The sequence below is a fragment of the Pleurodeles waltl genome, chromosome 11 (assembly GCF_031143425.1).
Source record: "Pleurodeles waltl isolate 20211129_DDA chromosome 11, aPleWal1.hap1.20221129, whole genome shotgun sequence".
In the NCBI taxonomy this organism is placed as follows: domain Eukaryota; kingdom Metazoa; phylum Chordata; class Amphibia; order Caudata; family Salamandridae; genus Pleurodeles; species Pleurodeles waltl.
This window is the reverse complement of record NC_090450.1, coordinates 364,770,003-364,797,732: the sequence shown is the minus strand read 5'-3', so window position 1 is coordinate 364,797,732 and position 27,730 is coordinate 364,770,003. Positions and strand designations below refer to the sequence as shown.

The 27,730-nt window shown below is 50.2% G+C and overlaps 1 protein-coding gene across 2 annotated transcripts in view; it reads right to left on the bottom strand.

The window, feature by feature from the left end:
* The window catches only part of KIF1A (kinesin family member 1A), a 3,950,406-nt gene that overhangs the window by 5,805 nt on the left and 3,916,871 nt on the right, over window positions 1-27,730 (bottom strand). The window lies entirely within an intron of this gene.

Genomic DNA, 27,730 nt, shown 5'->3' with positions numbered 1-27,730 from the left:
ATACCTGAACTTCAGGTATAACTGTATAGAAAGAGAGCCCTGAATAACATATAGTACATGTTTAACAGCTGGGACAATTGTGAATGTACACTCAGCCTGTTTTTTACATGATGGCTAAGGAGTGGTTGATGAAGTATAATGTTTAATATTCACAATCCAGAAATGTCTCTGTGACCTAGTGGGTCATAAAGTTTGCTGACAGCTTTCAGCAAGATGTTTCTAGATGTCAAAGTATACATATAAGTATTTAAAGTTGGCAGCTCCTCATTCGATTGTCACTTCCCAAGTGTAGTTTTATCGGAAACAAATGACCCATCAAGGAATATGTTTCTTACCCTGTAAGCATCTGTTTGTGGGATGCAGTGCTGTAGATTCACTTGCTCTGCTTACTCCTGCCATCTAGTGTTTGCTCTGGATGTGTACCAGTTGTTTTTCTTCAAAGAAAACTCTCGAGTCATGAGGCCTATTGACTCCTCCTCTCAGTGATAATGCGTATGGGCATCGATTTTGTTATTAGATTGTTTTCCTGCAGTCTAGCGAGAACAGAGTATGAGTAAGTATTAGTAAAGAGATGCCCATGCACATGAAATTATAGGAAGATACTGCAACGGCCACAGGTGTCTGGGGGAGGAGGGTGAGTGCATTTGAAACTACAGCACTACATGCCACAAACAGATCTTTACAGGGGAAGTAACATATGGTGTTCAATGGCATGTGTGGCTCTAAATACACATGCTCTGCACAGACTGTAAAGCAGTGCTCTCCAGCAAGCGGTCGCTAACCTGTGGGTGTTGCATTTGTTTGAAAAAGGGTACATAGCACTGCCTGTCCTACATCTGCTTGTTGGCATGCTAACACATCTACACAATAATGTTTAGTGAAAGTGTGTGGAGTAGACCCTGTAGCTGCTTTACAGATTTCAGCTTGGTATGTTGCCCAGGAAAGCCATAGAAGCTCCTACATTATGGGTAGAGTGTGAGCTAGGAGTTGTGGGCAAAGTTCTTTTAGCTTTGGCGTAACATGTTTGAATGCATTTAATTATCCATCTAGAAATGCCTGATTTAGAAAATGGGCCTTCCATTGTGAGGGGACAAAAAGGCAACAAAGAATTGTTTGGTTTTACAAAACTCTTTAGTTCTGTTGATATAGTACATTAAAGCTCTTTTTACATTGAGTGTATGAAGGGCCCCTTCTGCAACTGATCCAGGTAGCGGAAAGAAAACAGGTAATTCAACTGATTGATTGAGGTGGAAAGAAGAAACCACCTTTGGAAGGAATTTATGGTTATTTCGAAGGACTACCATGTCTGTGTATCCGGAAAAAAAGTCCTTCCAAGGTTAATGCCTGCAGCTCACTAATACGTCTAAGTGAAGTGATGGCCACCAAAAAAGCAACTTTCCAAGACAAAAAATTGGAGTCGGCAGTTATGCAGCAGTTTGAATGGTGGGCCCATAATTCTGGTGAGTACAATGTTGAGATTCCATGCAGGTGCTGTGGGACCTCTAGGTGGAATTACTCTTTTAAGGCCTTTCATGAATGTCTTAATAACTGGTACCTTGAACAAGGATAAATGTTGTCTGTTTTGTAACTAGGCAACCACTGCAGCTAAATGCAGGCATATTGACGTGTAAACTAGACCTGAGGTCTGCAAATGGAGGAGATAGCAGACAATGTTTTGAACAACTGCATCAAATGAAACAATGTGTTTTTTCGGCAGTAGAAAACAAACCTTTCCACTTAGCAGCATAACACGTTCTAGTTGTAGGTCTATGAACGTCTTTGAAAATGGTCATACATTCAGGTGGGAGATTAAGGAGCCAAATTCTGTGACCAGAGAAGCCAAATCCCAAGGTTGAGTTTCTCTGGATTTGGATGCCTGATTTGTCCATGGTTCTGAGTGAGAAGATCCAGGTTAAGTGGAAGCTTCTCATAGGGGACCATGGAAAGCTTGAGTAGTGTGGTGAACCATGGTTGCCGTGCCCAAGTAGCAGCTGTCAGAATAAGGGTGAGAGGCGTTTGCCTGAGCTTCTGAACCACAAGAAGAAGAAGAGGGAGAGGAAGAAAAGTGTATGCAAATATACCTGACTAATTTATCGATAGAGCATTGCTCTTGGATAGTGGGCGTGGGACCCTGTATGCGAAGCCTGGGCTTTTTGCATTGACTGCGGTTGCAAACAGGTCTATCTCTGGAAACCCCTATCTGTGGAAATATGGGAGGAGGACCTAGGGGTGGAGTTCCCACTCATGGACGTATTGCTACATCCTAAAAGGAGGTCAGCAAAGTCGTTGTTTGTCCCTGGGATGTGTTCCGCTAGCAGGTGGATGTTGTGATGTTTTGCCCAGCACCAAATCTTCTGAGATTAGGCTGATAACTGTAGAAAGTGTTTCCCACCCCCACCTGTTTTTGTAGATACAACATAGCTGTTGTGTCTGCCCAGACCTGGGCTACCTTGCCTAGGATGTAAGTTATAAAGGCCTTTGATGCTAGGTGATCAGCTTGAAGCTCAACATAGTTGATGTGGAGGCTCTGGTGACTGATGTCCCTGAACCCTGAATTGTGAGATGCTGTAGGTGAGCACCCCATCCTGTGAGGGATAAGTCCTCTGTGAAAATGACCTGGGGAAAAGGGTTGAGAAAAGGCTGTCTCTTTTACAAATTTTGTGAGTGCCACCACTGCAGAGAGTGATGTGTGGGGCTGTCTACCAACACTACATCTTGTAGTTGACCCTGTAACTGAGACCATTGGGTCTCCAGACATTCCTGCAGTGGGCACATATGTAGTCTTGCATGTGGTACAATTTCAAAGCAAGATGCCATCATACATAAGAGTGGCTGAACTGTTTGACTGTTACTTGTTGATTAGGGTGAAACTATTGTAGTAGTGCTGTGATGTTCAGGATCCTGGCTGCATTTGTGTAGGCTACTCCCTTTTGCATGTTCAGAACAGCCTATAGATATGTCTGAATCTGTGAAGGTTGAAGGTGTGATTTTTGTATGTTGATGGGAAACCCCACTTGATGGAGAAGATGTAGAGTGATCCGAGTGTGTTGTCGACATAATGGAAGCATGCTGGTTTTGATGAGACAGTTGTCCAGATAGGGGAAGACATGGATGATCTGTCAGCACAGATGTGCTGTAACTACCACTAGGCATTTGGTAAACACACATGGCATGGTAGTGACTTCGAATGGGAGCACTTTGAACTGATGATGTCTTCCCTCTATAACAAATCTGAGGTATCTGTGGTGAGCTGGATGGATTGGGATGTCAATGTAAGCATCCTTTAAGTCTAGTGCAGACATAAAGTCGCCCTGTTGTAGCAGAGGAATCACATCCTGAAGAGTTACCGTATGGAAATGTTCTGATAGAATGTAATGATTTAACGGCCTGAGGTCTAATATAGGCCAAGTGATCTGCCTTTTTTGGGAATTAGAAAGTATAGAGAGTATACCTCTGAGCCTTGCTGTTGAAGAGGGAAGAGTGCTATGGCTCATTTGTGCAAAAGAGACTGTACTTCCTGTTTGAGCAATGTTTGATGTTCTATGGAGAGTTTGTAGTTGCAAAGCAGGCGGTTTGGAGGAGTTTTGATGAGCTCCAAACAATAACCATGTTGGATAATATCCAACACCCACTGATCTGTTGTTTTGGTTTTCCAGGTGGGGAAGAAATGTTGTAGTCATCCCCAGATAGGTGTTAAATGGTCAAGGGGAATGATAAAAGAGTTACTGTTGGATGTGGAGGGTGTGGTACAAGGGGAGGCACCCTTTTCAGGCCCTTGAAGTTTTTTCCTTTATATGTACCTCTGTAATATCCCCATGAAGTGGGATGTTGCCTGTAGGAAGAGGTAGAGGCATCAGATGGTGTAGTTGTGGTGCCCTGTTTGTATGTGGGACGCCGAAAGGAACTACGAGAAGTGGGGGTTTGGAGTGACCCTATTGATTTAGCAACCTCTCTGTCCTTTTTCAACTTTTCTAATGTTTGGTCCACTTGGGGACCAAACAGGTGTTGCTTATCGAAAGGGAAATTTAGAAGTGTTTGCTGCACCTCTATGCAGCAGTATGCTGGTATTGATGCCCCTTGTGACTGTGTCCGCTGAGCCAAGAGCACAACTGATTGAGTCATTTCAAAATAGTTTCTCATCTTGAACAATTTTGAGACCCCTTTCCTTGTACTCCTCATGCAGATATAGGAGGAGTTCCTCCATCTTGTCCCAAGGGGCCCTGTCATCCCTTGCCAACAAACCTTGGGTTTTGTCAATTCGTCATTGGTTGGCGGCTTGTGCTGCCACTCTCTTCCCTGAAGCATTGATAAGTTTGAACCAGTGGTTCCCTATAGGAGGCTGGCCTGGTTTGTAGTGGGTACCTAAGGTACTTACGCCTTATACCAGGTTATCCCTTATTAGTGAAATGTATGCAGTGTCTAGAAGCCAGACTGTCTAGAAGTAGCTGTAGGCAGAGCAGCCAAGGCTGAACTAGGAGACATGCAAAGCTCTTGCAATGCCATTGTACTCACACACAAGAAAGACAATACTCAGTGTTACCAAAAATAAAGGTACTTTATTTTAGTGACACAAGGCCAAAAATGTCTTAGAGGCTATACTCCCTTAGTAGGTAAGTATTTCACACAAAATATACACTAGTAACCAAAATCAGGTAAGTAAACACTCAAAAAATAGTGCAAACAGTGAAAATCACCATAGGCTATAATGAGCCTAGGGGCAACACAAACCATATACTAAAATAGTGGAATGCGAAAGTCAGTTTCCCCCTAGGCAAGAGTAATGTGTAAAGGGACGGTGGGAGTTTAAGAAAACACTAAAGGTAAGTAAAGTACATCAAGTTTCCTCAGAACACACTAAGAGTCGTGATAAAGGATTATGTAAAAACCAAGCAAGACTGCAAGACACCAACGATGGAGACCTGAACCTGAAGACCTGTGGAGAGAAGAGACTAAAGCCCTCATTACAACATTGGCGGTAAAAGCCGCTTACCGCCGTGCAGAAGACCGCCAACACACCGCCGCGGAATTCCGCCACAGCTATTATGACCCACATCTCGGAATCCGTCAAAATTCAGACACCCACACAAGTCTGCCACACCAAAGGTCAGTGATAAACTGGCAGAAACAAAACCTCCACTGTCACACCAACAGAAATACGCCCACACTATCACGACACACGAATCCACGCGGCGGTCTTTCAACTGTGGTATTCCATTGGTGGTACACACCGCTGCGCTCAAAATACACACACATCTCCAAAACACCACCACATTGGACAATTCAAAATACACACATCTGATACAAATACACACACCACTCCCAAACACCCAATACAATATAAAACACACACCCACATCACCCACAAACCCCTATGACAAATTTACTGAGAGAAGGCCAGAGAGAAACATCACCAGCAAGAACAACAGCATCCACAGGCACACAACACCATCACCCACACAACTTCCACGCACCTCACACAACACACTACTACATATCACCACACTTATCACCACACAATCCACCCCACACATCACCTACACCACCCCATGGCATGGCAAAGACACCCAAGGTTCTCGGAGGAGGAGCTCAGGGTCATGGTGGAGGAAATCGTCCGGGTAGAGACACAGCTATTCGGATCACAGGTGCAGCACACCTCCATTGCAAGGAAGATGGAGCTATGGCGAAGAATAGTGGACAGGGTCAACGCAGTGGGACAGCACCCAAGAAATTGGGAAGACATCAGGAAGAGGTGGAACGACCTACGGGGGAAGGTGCGTTCCGTGGTCTCAAGACACCACCAGGCGGTTCAGCGGGCTGGCGGCGGACCCCCACAACTAACAACATGGGAGGAGTAGGTCTTGGCGATTCTGCATCCTGAGGGCCTCGCAGGAGTAGCTGGAGGAATGGACTCTGGTAAGACAAAGCTTTACTATTACATCCCCCACCCTTCCTGCATGCCTGCACATACCCCCACCCTCACCCTCGCCCCCAGCACCCCTACTCCTCACAAATGTCCCAACATCACAAACCACACATCCCAACACCAAGCCCTGCATGCAACAACAAAGCATGGCCACACATCACCAAAGAATTCCCACTGCACATACCCATACAGCCCCCTAAACCATCATCACACAAGCTCCCACACAGGAATGAAAGCACTGGGGTACACAGTCAACCACCCATTGCACACCATTACACACACAGATTTAATAAACATCCTTTTATACCCCTGCAGGACCCCTACCCAACGCCACCGGACAGGGGGGTCCACACATGTCCACACCACCAACAGAAGAGGCCCACAGTGATGACAGCATCTCTGTCCAACTGGATCTAGATGACCAGCCCGGACCATCGGGGACCTCTGGGCAGTCGATTCCCCTCACACAGGCACAGGCCACCACAGACCTTACCCCCTCTGGAAACACCAGCACAGCACCCACCCAGCGGGCCCATACCTCTGTCCCCAGGACACGTCAATCAGCTGTGTGTCCACCACTACAGGGAACCCAGGATAACCCACCACCCCAACAACAACAGGGACCTGGGGGCAGTGGTAGTGGGCACACGGTCCAGGGGACGGAGGCACTGGAACACAGGGGAACTGGGAGGGCTGCCGTGCGACAGGGGGCGGACAGGCCATGGAACCCACTCTCCACGAGGCCCTCTCCTCCATCGTGGGAGCCTACCACCACTCCCAGGAGACTATGGCAACGGTAATGTCCAAGTTTCAGGAGACCAAGCGCCTGCAGGAGGAACAGTATATGGGCTTCAGGGAGGAACTCACCAGGAGGGACACTGTGGCACTACAATGGGCCCCTGACACTAGCATGGACGATGAACTGCCCACCACCTCCGCCGGCGCTAGTGGACAGGACGCCCCGCCACAGGACCACCACACCAGCACACCACCCCCTGCAGAGGGAGAACCACCCCGCAAACGGTCCCTGAGATCCAGGACAAAGACAGAGCACAATGCCAAAACCCCGCCAAGAAATGAGACCACCCTGATTGTCATCCTAAAGTCCCACGTGGTCACCCTGTCCATAATTAAACTGCCCCTGCTCCACTTCCTCTGCCCATATGTGCAATGCACCTGTGAGACTAATAGACTGGACTCTGCCATGGACACTCCTCCGCCATCAACCCTTACCATTTCACTACCCCCTCCAATTTTGAGCATTTAAATAAACACACCTAAAGCACAAAAAGATCTGGAGTCTGACTGTGATTTCGAAATAGTGTATTAGCAATTACAGTGACAAAATGTTTTTTTAAATAGTTATGTCAACATACCTATGTCACACAGCTCTAGTCCATGAGGAATCTAAGCAGATGTCACATAGTAGGACCCAAATCTGTGAAACCGTAATGGAAAGTGACAACTCAGTGACCATACACTGGGTGAAAACGACAGACAGTAGAGAGGTAGTAGTGTTAAAGTACATGTAGTAGGCAGGATTGTATTCTTACCTGTGTCTCACTGGAAATATTGCAGGATCACTGAGTCCCTGTTGTGCATGTCTTCTTCCTTTGCTTCCTCCTCATCACTGTCCACAGGCTCCACAGCTGCAATAACACCTCCATCTGGACCATCCTCCTGCAGAAAAGGCACCTGTCGTCGCAAAGCCAAGTTGCGAAGCATACAGCAGGCCACGATGATCTGGCACACCTTCTTTGGTGAGTAGAATAGGGATCCACCATCATATGGAGGCACCTGAACCTGGCCTTCAGGAGGCCGAAGGTCCGCTCGATCACCCTCCTAGTTCTCCCATGGGCCTCATTGTAGCGTTCCTCTGCCCTTGTCCTGGGATTCTTCACTGGGGTCAATAGCCATGACAGGTTGGGGTAACCAGAGTCACCTGCAAATGGTGAGGGGCAACTGTTAGACACACACTAACCTGGAGGGATAACCCCAGACCCAGACACCCATTCCCACTGATTTGCTTCCAGGTGCCCACCTAATAGCCACACACGGTGCCTCTGGAGTTGACCCATCACATAAGGGATGCTGCTATTCCGCAGGATGTAGGCGTCATGCACTGAGCCAGGGAACATGGCATTCACATGGGAGATGTACTGGTCTGCCAAACATACCATCTGTACATTCATAGAATGATAACTCTTCTGGTTTCTGTACACCTGTTCACTCCTGTGGGGGGGGGGGACCAAAGCCACATGGGTCCCATCAATGGCACCTATGATGTTGGGGATATGTCCCTGGGCATAGAAATCACCTTTCACTGTAGGCAAATCCTCCACCTGAGGGAAAACGAAGTAGCTCTGCATGTGTTTCAGTAGGGCAGACAACACTCTGGACAATACGTTGGAAAACATAGGCTGGGACATCCCTGATGCAATGGCCACAGTTGTTTGAAAAGAGCCACTTGCAAGAAATCGAGCACTGACAGCACCTGCACTTGAGGGGGGATTCCTGTGGGATGGCGGATTGCTGACATCAGGTCTGGCTCCAACTGGGTACACAGTTCCTGGATTGTGGCACAGTCAAGTCTGTAGGTGATTATCAAATGTCGCTCCTCCGTTGTCGACAGGTCCACCAACGGTCGGTACACCAGAGGATGCCGCCATCTCCTCACATGTCCCAGCGGACGGTGCCTATAAAGGACAACAGCAAGCACAGAGTCAAACAACTCAGAGGTATGTCCCCACAGTTTACCCAGAACACCAATCATACACAAAAGGTGGCCTGTATGTGTGTTGAGTCTAGGCCTAGGTATGTGTGACGCAGTTGAAAATGAAGCCATGTGGGCCCCTGAAATGGCGGCTGCCTGACCTCTGAAGTGGGACAATGGGTTGTGAGGTAACTGCGCTGACGTTGTACACCGTCGCAGTAGGTGGTCGAAGACCGTGGCGCAAAGCTGCATTGGTTAACATTGGACCCTATGGGTCCCAGGAGCCAATGACGATGTACGCCGGCGGTGACGGTACGCACCACCGCGGACGTGACCGCCATTTTCTATCACTTCAATCACTCGATACCTGATCTTCGGCAGGAGAGGACCTACACTGCAAGTGCTGCTGTCACCTCAGTCTGGAAGAGACAATGGCTCATGCGTCTGGGGAAAGGGCCCCTGCCTTCACATCGGAGGAGTTGGAGAAGTTTGTTGATGGGGTCCTCCCCCAGTACACACTACTCTACGGTCCTCCAGACAAACAGGCAAGTACACAGGGAGCATGTTGTATGGGCTATGCCTGTGTGGAGAGGGCTGGATGTAAGAAGGAAGGGGGCAGAGTGCTGCGTGCATGAAAGACGGTGAGTGCATGTGCCACATGGCAAGGGTAGGGATGGGGGCCACTCACTTTGACGGTGCAGTTGGTAATGTCTTCTCTTCTTCCCCTGTACATTTCATGTAGGTCAGCGCCCACCAGAAGAAAAATATTTGGCTTGCCATCGCCAAGGATGTCCGGACCCTGGGGGTCTACCACAGACGGAGCACCCACTGCCGGAAAAGATGGGAGGACATTCGCCGCTGGTGCAAGAAGACGGCGGAGGCTCAGCTGGGGATGGCCTCCCAACGTGGGAGGGGTGCCCATCGAACCATGACCCCCCTGATGTTCAGGATCCTGGCGGTGGCCTACTCGGAGTTGGATGGGTGCTTGAGGGCATCACAGCAGACACAAGGGGGTGAGTACACTCTCATTCAGCTGACTTTGCGCGCAGTGGAGTTGTCTGGGTGGGGGAGGAGGGCTGTGGGTTTCCCTAGGCCAGGGCGAGTTCCGAAGGCTAGGCCCCTCCGTAAGGCATGGCCCTGTGGCACCCCACCCCACCTCTGTAGAGTGCCAAGTACAGCTATTCATGCCCCTGTGTCATCTATGTGTGCAGATGTCGTCCATAGCCTTGTAGGCCATTTCCCAGGAATTTAACTGTGGAGCCCAAGAGCGCGGCGTAGTGCAGGGGGCCTCTGTGTCTGTCTTGTCCGCCAACGGTAGCGGTAATCCATGCACTGTGCATTAGCATCATCAGGCGGAGGAGCAGTGGCACCGGAGCACGAGGGAGCTGCATCCCACATGGCCCTGGAGGGCGAGACTATGGACTCGGAATTCACCAGTGGGACGGAGGGCGAGGGGAGCTCCACGGCAGGGACAGGAGCTGAGACCAGCGACACCGACTCGTTCTCTGATGGGAACTCCCTTGTGGAGGCGGCAACATCTGTGCCCCCCGCATCTACAGGTACAGCTGCCACCAGCCCCCTACCAGCAGCGCACTCCCAGCAGCCCCTCAGCCTTCGCCCCGTGCCCGCTCATCCAGGAGGGTGGGCATCTCCTTCGCCCCAGGCACCTCAGGCCCTGCCCCAGTCACCCCTGCTGCCCTCAGTGAGGAGGCCATTGACCTCCTCAGGTCACTCACTGTTGGGTAGTCTACCATTTTGAATGCCGTCCAGGGTGTAGAAAGGCAGTTGCAACAAACAGATGCATTCTTGGAGGGCATTCATTCTGGTCAGGCGGCCCTTCACCGAGCTTTTCAAACTCTGGCCTCAGCACTGATGGCAGTCATTGTCCCCGTCTCCAGCCTCCCCCCTCTAACTTCCTCCACCCAGACCCAATCCCCTGTACCTCTGCCTATCCCAAGCACACCATCAGACCAGCCTGCACACACCTCACCACACAAGGGAAGCTCAGGCAAACATAAGCACCACATATCCCACAGGCACACACGCAAGCAACACACACATGCAGACACACCAACATCCACTGCCTCCACTGTGTCCCCTTCCTCGTCGTACCCCTCCTCCCTCCCAGTCTCGTCTACACTCACACCTGCATGCACTACCTCTACAGCCACTACGTCCATCACCAGCACACCCACCAGCACACCCCGCTCACGTGCAGTCACCACCCCACTACCATTCACACGTCCCCTGTGTCCTCTCCCAGTGTGTCTGTGACGCCCCCTCCGAAGATACACAAACGCAGGCACACACCCACCCAACAGCCATCCACCTCACGACAGCCTCCAGCGCATGCACCTGCACCCAAAGTCACCAAACGTACACCTCCTACTACCACCACCTCTTCCTCCACTCCCAAAACCCCTCCAGCTACCCGTCCCAGTGTGTCCAAAAGAATTTTCCTGTCCAACCTTGACCTTTTTCCCACACCTCCCCCACCCCGTCCATCTCATAGGTCCCGAAGTAGCACCTCAGCCACAACATCTCCGGGACCAGTGGTGCCTGTAGTCACAGGTATGTGGAGTGCACCGGCCACCAGGACAGCCAGTGTGGCACGGAGCCACAGCACAGCCAGTCCCCCCCTGTGAAGCATCAGAAGTTGGCCAGTGCCCGGCGGGAGAGGGGGAAGACTCCAGCCACCAAAGCCGCTCCCAGGGGTCCCGGTGGGAGTGTGGAGTCAGCTGTTACACCTCCCAAGGTGGGGAAGGGCTACAAGAAACCCGGCAAGTCTGGGAAGAGCTGCACGGCGGAGAAAATCGCCATCATCCCCGCTGCCCAGGAGGCCACCGCCAGCCCCAGCCCAGCTGCCCAGGAGGGCCCCGCCAGCCCCAGCCCAGCTGCCAAGGAGGGCCCCGCCAGCCGAGCTGCCCAGGAGGCCACCGCCAGCCCCAGCCCAGCTGCCCAGGAGGGTCCCGCCAGCCCCAGCCCAGCTGCCCAGGAGGCCACCGCCAGCACAAGCCCCGCTGGGCCATGAAGGAGCGCTAGCACAAGCCCCGCTGGGCCGGGCACCGCCAACTCAAGCACCGCTGGGCCATGAAGGACCACTAGCACAAGCCCCGCTGGGCCATGAAGGACCGCCAGCACAAGCCCCGCTGGGCCATGAAGGACCACCAGCACAAGCACCGCTGAACAGGGCCCCGCCAACTCAAGCACCGCTGAACAGGGCACCGCCAACTCAAGCACTGCTGAACGGGGCACCGCCAACTCAAGCCCTGCTGAACAGGGCACCGCCGACTCAAGCACCGCTGATCAGGGCACCGCCGACTCAAGCACTGCTGAACAGGGCACCGCCGACTCAAGCACTGCTGAACAGGGCACCACCGACTCAAGCACCGCTGAACAGGGCACCGCCAACTCAAGCACTGCTGAACAGGGCACCGCCAACTCAAGCCCCGCTGAACAGGGCACCGCCAACTCAAGCACCACTGAACAGGGCACCACCAACTCAAGCACCGCTAGCCCATGTGCAGCAGGGGCACTGACGCAAGTGGGTCCGTCACGGGGTGAGTGATGCACTCTGGGCACCAGTCCCCCTCCAGAACCAGTGGTGGGATCCATCCACTACCTCTGTCCTTCACAGGATGAAGCACTCTGGGCACCAGTCCCCCTCCAGAACCAGTGGAGACATCCATCCACTACCTCTGTCCTTCACAGGATGAAGCACTCTGGGCACCAGTTCCCCTCCAGAACCAGTGGAGACATCCATCCACTACCTCTGTCCTTCACAGGATGAAGCACTCTGGGCACCAGTCCCCCTCCAGAACCAGTGGAGACTGTTATCCACTTGAGAGACTGTGGCGTTGCACTCCCCAGGATATAGCAGTGGGCAAACCACCCACTGTAGAGACTTGAGAGACTGTGGCTTTGCACTCCCCAGGATATAGCAGTGGGCAAACCACCCACTTGTGAGACTTGAGAGACTGTGGCTTTGCACTCCCCAGGATATAGCAGTGGGCTAACCACCCACTTGTGAGACTTGAGAGACTGTGGCTTTGCACTCCCCAGGATATAGCAGTGGGCAACCCACCCACTGTAGAGACTTGAGAGACTGTGGCTTTGCACTCCCCAGGATTGAACAGTGGGCATTGAGCCCCCTCATGGATCTGTCATTGTGCACTCATCCGGCTGAGGTGCCCCCCCTCCCTTCCCCCTAAGGTGCCTGTTGTATTTCTATCTGTTGCCCCTGCAGTGTTCTCTCTGTTTTGATTGGGTATCGAGTGTGGGCTTCGCCCCTGCATTTTGGGCCCAGTGGTCCACGGACTATAAATGATGCAATACCTGGACTTGTATTATTGTTGTATATATTTGTTTATAGTGTATAGATATTTTGGAGTACTGGATTTTAATATATTACAATTGTTACAATCATTTCCTTTTGTCTTTGCATTCTTCCGGGGGGGTTGGGGGGTGTAATTGTAATGTATCAACATGTATTAGTGTGTGTGTTGTCGTGGGTGAGGGTGGGGGTGGGTGTGTTGCGTGTGTGTGTGTCCCTGTTTTTTACCTCCCCTGTGTCGTAGGTGCAGTACTCACTGCGGTCTTTGTCGCCGGCGTTCGTGCTCCTGGTAGAGGAGCAGGAAGACTATCTGTAGGAGGCTGGACTGGCTTGTAGTGAGTACCAAGGGGTACTTGCACCTTGCACCAGGCCCAGTTATCCCTTATTAGTGTATAGGGTGTCTAGCAGCTTAGGCTGATAGATAATGGTAGCTTAGCAGAGCAGCTTAGGCTGAACTAGGAGACGTGTGAAGCTACTACAGTACCACTTAGTGTCATATGCACAATATCATAAGAAAACACAATACACAGTTATACTAAAAATAAAGGTACTTTATTTTTATGACAATATGCCAAAGTATCTTAGAGTGTACCCTCAGTGAGAGGATAGGAAATATACACAAGATATATATACACAATAGCAAAAATATGCAGTATAGTCTTAGAAAACAGTGCAAACAATGTATAGTTACAATAGGATGCAATGGGGAAACATAGGGATAGGGGCAACACAAACCATATACTCCAGAAGTGGAATGCGAGCCACGAATGGACCCCAAACCTATGTGACCTTGTAGAGGGTCGTTGGGACTATTAGAAAATAGTGAGAGTTAGTAAAATAACCCTCCCCAAGACCCTGAAAAGTGAGTGCAAAGTGCACTAAAGTTCCCCTAAGGACAAAAGAGTCGTGTTAGAGGAATAATGCAGGAAAGACACAAACCAGCAGTGCAACAACTGTGGATTTCCAATCTAGGGTACCTGTGGAACAAGGGGACCAAGTCCAAAAGTCACAAGCAAGTCGGAGATGGGCAGATGCCCAGGAAATGCCAGCTGCGGGTGCAAAGAAGCTTCGACTGGACAGAAGAAGCTGAGGTTTCTGCAGGAACGAAAAGGGCTAGAGTCTACCCCTTTGGTGGACGGATCCCTCTCGCCTTGGAGAGTCGTGCAGAAGTGTTTTCCCGCCGGAAGGACGCCAACAAGCTTTGCTACACGCAAATCGTGCGTTTGGCGTTTTTGGACGCTGCTGGGGCCCAGGAGGGACCAGGAGGTCGCAAATTGGACCTGCAGAGAGAGGGGACGTCGAGCAAGACAAAGAGCCCTCACTGAAGCAGGTAGCACCCGGAGAAGTGCCAGAAACAGGCACTACGAGGATGCGTGAAACGGTGCTCGCCGAAGTTGCACAAAGGAGTCCCACGTCGCCGGAGACCAACTTAGAAAGTCGTGCAATGCAGGTTAGAGTGCCGTGGACCCAGGCTTGGCTGTGCACGAAGGATTTCCGCCGGAAGTGCACAGGGGCCGGAGTAGCTGCAAAGTCGCGGTTCCCAGCAATGCAGCCCAGCGAGGTGAGGCAAGGACTTACCTCCACCAAACTTGGGCTGAAGAGTCACTGGACTGTGGGGGTCACTTGGACAGCGTCGCTGGATTCGAGGGACCTCGCTCGTCGTGCTGAGAGGAGACCCAAGGGACCGGTAATGCAGCTTTTTGGTGCCTGCGGTTGCAGGGGGAAGATTCCGTCGACCCACGGGAGATTTCTTCGGAGCTTCTGGTGCAGAGAGGAGGCAGGCTACCCCCACAGCATGCACAAGCAGGAAAACAGTCGAGAAGGCGGCAGGATCAGCGTTACGGAGTTGCAGTAGTCGTCTTTGCTACTATGTTGCAGGTTTGCAGGCTTCCAGCGCGGTCAGCGGTCGTTTCCTTATCAGAAGGTGAAGAGGGAGATGCAGAGGAACTCGGATGAGCTCTTGCATTCGTTATCTAAAGTTTCCCCAGAGACAGAGACCCTAAATAGCCAGAAAAGAGGGTTTGGCTACCTAGGAGAGAGGAAAGGCTACTAACACCTGAAGGAGCCTATCAGCAGGAGTCTCTGACGTCACCTGGTGGCCCTGGCCACTCAGAGCAGTCCAGTGTGCCAGCAGCACCTCTGTTTCCAAGATGGCAGAGGTCTGGAGCACACTGGAGGAGCTCTGGACACCTCCCAGGGGAGGTGCAGGTCAGGGGAGTGGTCACTCCCCTTTCCTTTGTCCAGTTTCGCGCCAGAGCAGGGGCTAAGGGGTCCCTGAACCGGTGTAGACTGGCTTATGCAGAATTGGGCACATCTGTGCCCAACAAAGCATTTCCAGAGGCTGGGGGAGGCTACTCCTCCCCTGCCTTCACACCATTTTCCAAAGGGAGAGGGTGTCACACCCTCTCTCAGAGGAAGTTCTTTGTTCTGCCATCCTGGGCCAGGCCTGGCTGGACCCCAGGAGGGCAGCTGCCTGTCTGAGGGGTTGGCAGCAGCAGCAGCTGCAGTGAAACCCCAGGAAGGGCAGTCTGGCAGTACCAGGGTCTGTGCTACAGACCACTGGGATCATGGAATTGTACCAACAATGCCAGGATGGCATAGAGGGGGCAATTCCATGATCATAGACATGTTACATGGCCATATTCGGAGTTACCATGGTGAAGCTACATATAGGTAGTGACCTATATGTAGTGCACGCGTGTAATGGTGTCCCCGCACTCACAAAGTTCAGTGAATTGGCTCTGAACAATGTGGGGGCACCTTGGCTAGTGCCAGGGTGCCCTCACACTAAGTAACCTTGCACCTAACCTTTACCAGGTAAAGGTTAGACATATAGGTGACTTATAAATTACTTAAGTGCAGTGTAAAATGGCTGTGAAATAACGTGGACGTTATTTCACTCAGGCTGCAGTGGCAGGCCTGTGTAAGAATTGTCAGAGCTCCCTATGGGTGGCAAAATAAATGCTGCAGCCCATAGGGATCTCCTGGAACCCCAATACCCTGGGTACCTCAGTACCATATACTAGGGAATTATAAGGGTGTTCCAGTAAGCCAATGTAAATTGGTAAAAATGGTCACTAGCCTGTTAGTGACAATTTGAAAGTAATGAGAGAGCATAACCACTGAGGTTCTGGTTAGCAGAGCCTCAGTGAGACAGTTAGGCACCACACAGGGAACATATACATGCACACCTATGAGCACTGGGGCCCTGTGTGACAGGGTCCCAGTGACACATACATATAGGCCACAAACCTATGAGCACTGGGGTCCTGACTAGCAGGATCCCAGTGACACATAACAACCATACTGAAACCATAGTGTTTTCACTATGAGCACTGAGGCCTAGCCATTAGGATCTCAGTGAGACAGTGAAAACAGTGACAAACATCCTGACATACACTCACAAACAGGCCAAAAGTGGGGGTAACAAGGCTAGAAAGAGGCTACCTTCTCACACTATCGCAGGTAGAATTTGGAGTTCCGGTTCCATGATGTCCTCATTCCTCGTGGGGTGTGTAGAGGTGAGCGATTTCCCTTCGAAATTCCTGTTTCTGCCGTGTTTTTATCCGCGGTGAATCCACCCCGGAAAAGGTGGCAGATTGGCCTGTCATAATAGTGTGGGCGGTACTTTGTCCTCTGCCTGTCTGTTGGCGGTGACCGCCGCGCTGTTTGTTTGTACCGCCGCGGCAGTCTGAGTGTTAAAGTGGCTGTCTTTGTTGGCGGTTTCCGCCACGGTCGTAATTGCAATTTTTTTACCGACGGCCTGTTGGCGGTCTTACCGCTGCTTTAATACCGTCCGCCAGGGTTGTAATGACTACTAAGTCCAAGAACTGCTGAAGAGTCCAGGAGTAACAGGAGCCCCTGCTAACCCTGGATGAAGATGCAGGTGCAAAAGTGGATTCTCCAGTTGGAAGAAAAAGGCAGAAATGCACCAAAAAAGACAGCTGTGGGTTCATGCTTGGTGCAAGAGATGTCCCACATCGAGTAGAAGAATGCAGCCTGGTTTTCATCATTGGATTCTGCCAGAAAACCTTGGCTCACGCAAAAGACACGTGTGGCAGGAAAACTGGGAAAGAAATGCTGCAGCACATATGGATCTCCTGGAACCCCAATGCCCTGGGTACCTAGGTACCATATATTAGAGACCTATAAGGGGGGTCCAGTATGCCAATTGAAATTGGTAAATGTAGTCACTGGCCTACAGTGACTACATTTAAAAGCAGAGAGAGCACAAGCACTGAGGTTCTGGTTAGCATAGCCTCAGTGACACAGTTAGGCACTACACAGGCATACACATTAGGGCACAAATTATGAGCACTGGGGTCCTGGCTAGCAGGATCCCAGTGACACAGTAAAAACACACTGACACACTCACAAACAGGCAAAAAGGGGGGGGTAACCATGCTAGAAAGAGGCTACTTTCCTACACCCCCCCAAACGAAGAACAATAAGGCTAACCTTGGCCAGTTGAGACTTTGTCTAAGTGGTGATAAGTGGAGAGTAGATCTGCAATAGAGTGGTTACTCCCTTTATCATCCACTATATGGTTACTTCCCTGTGGGGATGTAAACCACCCTGTTTGGAGATTTTTACCTAACCAACAGTGTGAGTGTAAATTCTCAGTGTTCATATGAGTATGTTTTAAAGTTGGGCTGTGGTATTGGTCCACTGGACCTATGTCAAATACAGGAAATGCAAGACAGGGATGCTGTCTCAATAAAGACATAGCTGGGCAAAAATGTTGTCCATATGGCTGTAAGAGAGAACAGGGTTGCTGTTTCTCTTGAGTCGGAGCCGGGCAGGGCTGCTGTCCTAAGTGTTAGAGGCAGTGCAGGGCTGCTGCACTAAAGTTTCTCTGGGAGGGCTGGAGGGATGCTCCATACTTACTAAAGTGGTGCAGTTTTTCACATCTGGATTAGTAATTCCACAGAGAGGTACTGTTACCTCTGGGAGTCCAGCTGTGGTAGCTGAGGGCTCCCTTGGTACAGGTTCCACCTCAGGAGAGGTTTCTCCCACCACAGGAATGGTATCCTTAGTTGCAGGGTGGGAAAGGGATACTTTGATACCGTTTTTACCTGTTGATCGAGAGGGATCCTGAGATTTCAGGCCTTTTTCTCTCCTTTGCTTTTTCATTTCACCAGAAATGAGAGGAAGCAATTCCTCTGGGATACCCAGCATGGATGCATAGGTCCAAAACTCTACCTCAGCCCAACCTGAGGCCTCTAGGTCACTCCCTAAGAGACAATCTACTGGTAAGCTAGTTGATTCCACCACCTGCTTAAGGCCAGTAACTCCACCCCAACTAAGTTGAACTACAGCTAAGGGGAGAGACTGAGTGGAGTTAGTGACATCAGTAACTTAGTACTTTAGTCCATGGAGGTGTTGTGCAGGTGACACCAGGTTTTCAGTCGCCAAAGTAATACTGGCACCTGTGTCCCTGTAGGCCTGGGCCTCAACACCATTTATTAAGATTGACTGCCTGTACTTAGCCAGGTTAAGGGGACAAGCAGCCAACGTGGCAAGGCCAATGCCACCAGATGTGACAGAAACTGTCTTGGGATTGTCTGCCCCAGTTTCTATTATGGTCCCAAAAGTGAACCCAACTACACCTTTAGTTTGACTATTGCCAGTAGCCCCACCACTATTACCACTACTGCTAGGGGCACTAGAGTCTGCTGTCTTAGTGGTGGTAGGTGTAGGAGGCTGGCCTGGCTTATAGTGGGTACCTGATGGTACGTACACCTTGTCCCAGGCCAAGTTATCCCTTATTAGTAGATTAGTAGTGTTATAGCAGCTTAGGTAGCTATAGCAGAGAAGCTTAGGCTGAACTAGGAGACATGCAAAGCTCCTACTATACCACTTATATCATATAGCACTATAACATAAGAACCACAATACTCAGAGTTACTAAAAATAAAGGTACTTTATTTTAGTGACAATGTGCCAAAAATATCTCAGAGGATATACTCCCTTAGGATGTAAGTAAAATACACAGAATATACACACAAACCAAATTCAGGTAAGTAAACAGTTAGAAAAGTAGTGCAAACACTGTAGAATACAATAGGATGCAATAGGCCTAGGGGCAACACAAACCATATACTAAGAAAGTGGAATGCGAACCACTTAGGGACCCCTGGCCTAGTGTAGTGTGTAGAGGGTCGCTGGGAATGTAAGAAAACACTAAGGGTGTCCAAGATACCTGTAGGAAAGTACCATCTGCCTGGCATGTTACCCCCATTTTTTACTTATATGTATGTTTGTTTTTGCCTGTGTCAGGCCTCCAGTGCTAGCAAGGACCCCAGTGCTCATAAGTTGTGCCCTGTATGTGTTCCCTGTGTGGTGCCTAACTGTATCACTGAGGCTCTGCTAACCAAAACCTCAGTGTTTATGCTCTCTCTGCTTTTAAAATTGTCACTGCAGGCTAGTGACCCATTTTACCAATTCCGATTGGCACAGTGGAACTCCCTTATAATCCCCTAGTATATGGTACCTAGATACCCAGGGTATTGGGGTTCCAGGAGATCCCTATGGGCTGCAGCATTTATTGTGCCACCCAAAGGGAGCTCAGACAATTCTTACACAAGACTGCCACTGCAGCCTGAGTGAAATAATGTCCACGTTATTTCACAGCTATTTTACACTGCACTTAAGTAACTTATAAGCCACCTATATGTCTAACCCTCACTTAGTGAAGGTTAGGTGCAAAGTTACTTAGTTTGAGGGCACCCTGGCACTAGCCAAAATGCCCCCACATTGTTCAGGGCAAATTCCCTGGAGTTTGTGAGTGCGGGGACACCATTACACGTGTGAAATACATATAGGTCAATACATATTTGTAGCTTCACAATGGTAACTCCGAACATGGCCATGTAACATGTCTAGGATCATGGAATTGTCACCCCAATACCATTCTGGAGGGACAATTTCATGCATCCCCGGGGCTCCAGCATGGACCCCGGGTACGGCCAAACTAGCTCTCTGGGCTTTTCTCTGCAGCTACCGCTGCTGCCAACCCTCAGACAGGTTTCTGCCCTCCTGGGGCCTGGGCAGCCCAGTCCCAGGAAGGCAGAACAAAGGATTTCCTCTGAGAGAGGGTGTTACACCCTCTCCCTTTGGAAATAGGTGTTAAGGGCCTAAGAGGAGTAGCCTCTCCTGGCCTCTGGGAATGCTTTGAAGGGCACAGATGGTGCCCTCCTTGCATAAACCAGTCTACAACGGTTCAGGGAGCCCCAAGCCCCTGCTCTGGTGCGAAAATGGACAAAGGAAAGGGGAGTGACCACTCCCCTGTCCATCACCACCCCATGGGTGGTGCCCAGAGCTCCTCCAGTGTGTCCCAGACCTCTGCCATCTTGAATGCAGAGGTGTGAGGGCACAATGGAGATCTCTGAGTGGCCAGTGCCAGCAGGTGACTTCAAAGAACCCTCCTGATAGGCTCTTACCTGGTTAGGTAGCCAATCCTCCTCTGAGGGCTATTTAGGGTCTATCCTGTGGGTTCCTCTTCAGATAACAAATGCAAGATCTCACCAGAGATCCTTTGCACTTCTCTCTTTGACTTCTGCCAAGGATCGACCGCTGACTGCTCCAGGACGCCGGCAAAACCGCAACAATGTCGCAAGAAGACTACCAGCAACATTGTAGTGCCTAATCCTGCCGGCCTTCTCCACTGTTTCCTGGTGGTGCATACTCTGAGGGATGTCTGCCTTCACCCTCCACTGGAAGCCAAGAAGAAATCTCCAGTGGGTAGACTAAATCTTCCCTTTGCCAGCGCAGGCACCAAATTTCTGCATCACCGGTCCTCTGGGTCCCCTCTCATCTTTACAATCGTGGTCCCTGGAACACAGGAGCTGGATCCAAGTGACCCCGACAGTGCAGTGGTGCTTCTGTCCAAATTTGTTTTTTGCAAGACTTCCTTCGTGCACAGCATAGCCCAGGTCCCCAGCACTCCGTCCTGCATTGCCCAACTCGCTGAGTTGACCTCCGACTTCGTGGGACCCTCTTCTGTTGTGCTGAGACGGATGCTGTGCTCAGAATTCCTGAACGACTGTTCAGGTGCTTTTGTGGGTGCTGCCTGCTTCTGCGTAGGCTCTCTGTGTTGCTGAGCCCCCCCTCTGTCTCCTCCTCCAAGGGGCGACCTCCTGGTCCTTCCTGGGCCCTGGCAGCACCCAAAACATTCAACCCTGACTCTTGCAGCTAGCAATGTTTGTTTGGGGTCTTTCCGCTTGGAAACAACTCTGCATCCTCCAGCATGCCGTGGGACATCTTCTGACCAAAGGAGAAGTTCCTGGCACCTTCCGTTGTTGCAGAATCTTCGGCTTCTTCCACCCGGAGGCAGCCCTTTTGCACCTTCACCCAGGGTTTAGTGGGCTCCTGCCCCCCGGACACTTGCGTGACTCTTGGACTTGGTCCTCTTCCTTTGCAGGTCCTCAGGTCCAGGAATCTGTGAATCTGTCTTCAGTGCTTTGCAGTCAGTTGTTGTCTTTGCAGAATCCCCTATCTCGACTCTACTGTCTTTCTGGGGTAGTAGGGTTACTTTACTCCTACTTTTCAGGGTCTTGGGGTGGGGTATCTTGGACACCCTTAGGGGCATATTTATACTCCGTCTGCGCCGATTGTGTGTCAAAATTTTTGACGCACAATCAGCGCAAACGTTGCCCCGTATTTAAACTTTGACGCCCGTGTGCGTCATTTTTTGGATGCGGCAACCCGCCTTGCGTTAACTATATGTAAGGTAGGCGTTCCCGTCCAAAAAATGGCTTAAAGGGCCGTGCGTCGTATTCATGCTTTCGGGCAAAAATGACGCACGGCCGGGAGGCGGAGCCAGAAAATGACGCACAGCCCGATTTGCGGCAAAAATGTATGCCTGGGTCAGGGCAGGCGTTAAAATGGGGCAAACACACCTGTATTTAATCAGAACACACAGAACAAACAGCAGAGCAGCAGAGAAGCAACAGGGAGCCATGGAGGTGATTCTAATTCAGCATGCACGCAGACGCAGAGCCCAGCAGCAACAACAGCAGCTACAACAACACCAGCAGGGACCCCAAAGGCAGCGCAGAAGGCAGGAGAGGATATTCCGCCCAAGAACAATCCTTCAGGGCCTCAGGGAACACGACATCATCCAGAGGTACCGGTTGAACTGGCAGGCCATTCAGCAGCTGCTGCGAAACATTGAACAGCAGTTGGCCCCCACTTTGGTGACACCCCGCACCATCCCAACAGAAACAAAGCTGCTTGCCGTACTTCACATGCTGGCAAGTGGCTCTTTTCAAACAACTGGTGCCCTGGTTGGCGGAATATCACAACCATCATTCCCCGCCTTTTTGCCCAAAGTACTGGACGCCATCATTCGACTGACACCCTGCCACATCTGCTTCCCTAACACACTGCAGAAGCAGCAGGAAAATAAACAGGGGTTCTACGCAATCAGTGGCTTCCCACACGTCCTTGGTGCAATCGACTGCACACATGTACGCCTTGTGCCACCTGCTGCAACTGAACACCTCTACCGCAACATGAAGCACACACATTCCATCAACGTGCAGGCCATTGTCGATCACCAAGGATTGATCACCAACATCGTGGCTAAATATCCTGGGAGTGTACATGACTCATACATCTTCCGTCACTGCACCATCAATGAACACTTTCAGGATGGACGGTATGGCAATGGACTACTTGTTGGTAAGTACAAAAACCTACTTATTTACACACTGCACAGCAACCCTCTGTAGGAAAGTACCATCTTGCCTGGCATGTTACCCCCATTTTTCACTGTATATATGTTGTTTCAGTTGTATGTGTCACTGGGACCCTGCCAGCCAGGGCCCCAGTGCTCATAAGTGTGCCTGAATGTGTTACCTGTGTTATGACTAACTGTCTCACTGAGGCTCTGCTAATCAGAACCTCAGTGGTTATGCTCTCTCATTTCTTTCAAATTGTCACTAACAGGCTAGTGACCAATTTTACCAATTTACATTGGCTTACTGGAACACCCTTATAATTCCCTAGTATATGGTACTGAGGTACCCAGGGTATTGGGGTTCCAGCAGATCCCTATGGGCTGCAGCATTTCTTTTGCCACCCATAGGGAGCTCTGACAATTCTTACTCAGGCCTGCCACTGCAGCCTGAGTGAAATAACGTCCACGTTATTTCACAGCCATTTTTCACTGCACTTAAGTAACTTATAAGTCACCTATATGTCTAACCTTTACCTGGTAAAGGTTAGGTGCAAAGTTACTTAGTGTGAGGGCACCCTGGCACTAGCCAAGGTGCCCCCACACTGTTCAGGGCCAATTCCCCGGACTTTGTGAGTGCGGGGACACCATTACACGCGTGCACTACATATAGGTCACTACCTATATGTAGCTTCACAATGGTAACTCCGAATATGGCCATGTAACATGTCTATGATCATGGAATTGCCCCCTCTATACCATCCTGGCATAGTTGGCACAATCCCATGATCCCAGTGGTCTGTAGCACAGACCCTGGTACTGCCAAACTTCCTTTCCCGGGGTTTCACTGCAGCTGCTGCCAACCCCTCAGACAGGCTTCTGCCCTTCTGGGGTCCAGCCAGGCCTGGCCCAGGATGGCAGAACAAAGGACTTCCTCAGAGAGAGGGTGTAACACCCTCTCCCTTTGGAAAATGGTGTGAAGGCAGGGGAGGAGTAGCCTCCCCCAGCCTCTGGAAATGCTTTCATGGGCACACATGGTGCCCATTTCTGCATAAGCCAGTCTACACCGGTTCAGGGACCCCTTAGCCCTGCTCTGGCGCGAAACTGGACAAAGGAAAGGGGAGTGACCACTCCTCTGACCTGTACCTCCCCTGGGAGGTGCCCAGAGCTCCTCCAGTGTGCTCCAGACCTCTGCCATCTTGGAAACAGAGGTGCTGCTGGCACACTGGACTGCTCTGAGTGGCCAGTGCCATCAGGTGACGTCAGAGACTCCTTCTGATAGGCTCCTTCAGGTGTTGCTAGCCTATCCTCTCTCCTAGGTAGCCAAACCCTCTTTTCTGGCTATTTAGGGTCTCTGTCTCTTGGGATTCCTTAGATAACGAATGCAAGAGCTCATCCGAGTTCCTCTGCATCTCTCTCTTCACCTTCTGCCAAGGAATCGACTGCTGACTGCGCTGGAAGTCTGCAAAACTGCAACATAGTAGCGAAGACGACTACTGCAACTCTGTAACGCTGATCCTGCCGCCTTCTCGACTGTTTTCCTGGTGGTGCATGCTGTGGGGGTAGTCTGCCTCCTCTCTGCACTAGAAGCTCCGAAGAAATCTCCCGTGGGTCGACGGAATCGTCCCCCTGCAACCGCAGGCACCAAAGAACTGCATCACCGGTACCTTGGGTCTCCTCTCAGCCCAACGAGCGAGGTCCCTTGAATCCAGCAACTCTGTCCAAGTGACTCCCACAGTCCAGTGACTCTTCAGTCCAAGTTTGGTGGAGGTAAGTCCTTGCCTCCCCACGCCAGACTGCATTGCTGGGAACCGCGACTTTTGCAGCTACTCCGGCCTCCATGCACTTCCAGCGGAAATCCTTTGTGCACAGTCCAGCCTGGGTCCACGGCACTCTAACCTGCATTGCACGACCTCCTAAGTTGTTCTCCGGCAACGTGGGACTCCTTTGGGCGACTTCGGGTGAGCACCGTTTCACACATCCTCGTAGTGCCTGTTTCTGGCACTTCTGCAGGTGCTGCCTGCTGCTGAGAGGGCTTCTTGTCTTGCTCGACGCCCCCTCTGTCCCCTGACGCAATTGGCGACATCCTGGTCCCTCCAGGGCCACAGCAGCACCCAAAAACACTAACCGCACGATTTGCAGCTAGCAAGGCTTGTTGGTGGTATTTCGGCGGGAAAACACTTCTGCACGACTCTCAACGGCGTGAGGGATCCGTCCTCCAAAGGGGAAGTCTCTAGCCCTTGTCGTTCCTGCAGAAACCTAAGCTTCTACTGTCCAGTAGCAGCTTCTTTGCACCCACAGCTGGCATTTCCTGGGCATCTGCCCATCTCCGACTTGCTTGTGACTTTTGGACTTGGTCCCCTTGTTCCACAGGTACCCACGACTGGAAAGCCATCGTTGTTGCATTGTTGGTTTGTGTCTTTCCTGCAGAATTCCCCTATCACGACTTCTATGTCCTTTGGGGAACTTTAGTGCACTTTGCACTCACTTTTCAGGGTCTTGGGGTGGGCTATTTTTCTAACCCTTACTATTTTCTAATAGTCCCAGCGACCCTCTACAAGGTCACATAGGTTTGGGGTCCATTCGTGGTTCGCATTCCACTTTTGGAGTATATGGTTTGTGTTGCCCCTATCCCTATGTGTCTCCATTGCATCCTATTGTAACTATACATTGTTTGCACTGTTTTCTAATATTATTACTGCATATTTTGGTATTGTGTACATATATCTTGTGTATATTTGCTATCCTCATACTGAGGGTACTCACTGAGATACTTTTGGCATATTGTCATAAAAATAAAGTACCTTTATTTTTAGTATATCTGTGTATTGTGTTTTCTTATGATATTGTGCATATGACACTAGTGGTACTGTAGGAGCTTCACTCGTCTCCTAGTTCAGCCTAAGCTGCTCTGCTAAGCTACCATTATCTATCAGCCTATGCTGCTAGACACCCTATACACTAATAAGGGATAACTGGGCCTGGTGCAAGGTGCAAGTACCCCTTGGTACTCACTACAAGCCAGTCCAGCCTCCTACATTGCTTGTGCAGCGGTGGGATAAGTGCTTTGAGACTACTTACCACTTTTGTCATTGTACTTTTCATAAGAGAAAAATATACAAAACAAGTTCAGTGTATGTACACCTAACCAAAAAGTTTTGCATTTCTTTTCTCACCTCTTTTCTAAAGTGCTGAAAAGTACCTCTAAACTTTCTAAAAGTTCTTAAAAGTTTAAAAAGTTTTTTTCTGTCTTTCTAAAAGTTCTGAAAACTGCACTAGAAGCTCCGAAGAAATCTCCCGTGGGTCGACGGAATCGTCCCCCTGCAACCGCAGGCACCAAAGAACTGCATCACCGGTACCTTGGGTCTCCTCTCAGCCCAACGAGCGAGGTCCCTTGAATCCAGCAACTCTGTCCAAGTGACTCCCACAGTCCAGTGACTCTTCAGTCCAAGTTTGGTGGAGGTAAGTCCTTGCCTCCCCACGCCAGACTGCATTGCTGGGAACCGCGACTTTTGCAGCTACTCCGGCCTCCATGCACTTCCAGCGGAAATCCTTTGTGCACAGTCCAGCCTGGGTCCACGGCACTCTAACCTGCATTGCACGACCTCCTAAGTTGTTCTCCGGCAACGTGGGACTCCTTTGGGCGACTTCGGGTGAGCACCGTTTCACACATCCTCGTAGTGCCTGTTTCTGGCACTTCTGCAGGTGCTGCCTGCTGCTGAGAGGGCTTCTTGTCTTGCTCGACGCCCCCTCTGTCCCCTGACGCAATTGGCGACATCCTGGTCCCTCCAGGGCCACAGCAGCACCCAAAAACACTAACCGCACGATTTGCAGCTAGCAAGGCTTGTTGGTGGTATTTCGGCGGGAAAACACTTCTGCACGACTCTCAACGGCGTGAGGGATCCGTCCTCCAAAGGGGAAGTCTCTAGCCCTTGTCGTTCCTGCAGAAACCTAAGCTTCTACTGTCCAGTAGCAGCTTCTTTGCACCCACAGCTGGCATTTCCTGGGCATCTGCCCATCTCCGACTTGCTTGTGACTTTTGGACTTGGTCCCCTTGTTCCACAGGTACCCACGACTGGAAAGCCATCGTTGTTGCATTGTTGGTTTGTGTCTTTCCTGCAGAATTCCCCTATCACGACTTCTATGTCCTTTGGGGAACTTTAGTGCACTTTGCACTCACTTTTCAGGGTCTTGGGGTGGGCTATTTTTCTAACCCTTACTATTTTCTAATAGTCCCAGCGACCCTCTACAAGGTCACATAGGTTTGGGGTCCATTCGTGGTTCGCATTCCACTTTTGGAGTATATGGTTTGTGTTGCCCCTATCCCTATGTGTCTCCATTGCATCCTATTGTAACTATACATTGTTTGCACTGTTTTCTAATATTATTACTGCATATTTTGGTATTGTGTACATATATCTTGTGTATATTTGCTATCCTCATACTGAGGGTACTCACTGAGATACTTTTGGCATATTGTCATAAAAATAAAGTACCTTTATTTTTAGTATATCTGTGTATTGTGTTTTCTTATGATATTGTGCATATGACACTAGTGGTACTGTAGGAGCTTCACTCGTCTCCTAGTTCAGCCTAAGCTGCTCTGCTAAGCTACCATTATCTATCAGCCTATGCTGCTAGACACCCTATACACTAATAAGGGATAACTGGGCCTGGTGCAAGGTGCAAGTACCCCTTGGTACTCACTACAAGCCAGTCCAGCCTCCTACATTGCTTGTGCAGCGGTGGGATAAGTGCTTTGAGACTACTTACCACTTTTGTCATTGTACTTTTCATAAGAGAAAAATATACAAAACAAGTTCAGTGTATGTACACCTAACCAAAAAGTTTTGCATTTCTTTTCTCACCTCTTTTCTAAAGTGCTGAAAAGTACCTCTAAACTTTCTAAAAGTTCTTAAAAGTTTAAAAAGTTTTTTTCTGTCTTTCTAAAAGTTCTGAAAACTTTTTTCTCTTTTTCTATCACTTAAACTCTATCTAAAAATGTCTGGCACAGGCCAAAATTTTGATCTGTCCAAACTTGCATATGACCACCTTAGCTGGAAAGGAGCAAGGAGTCTCTGT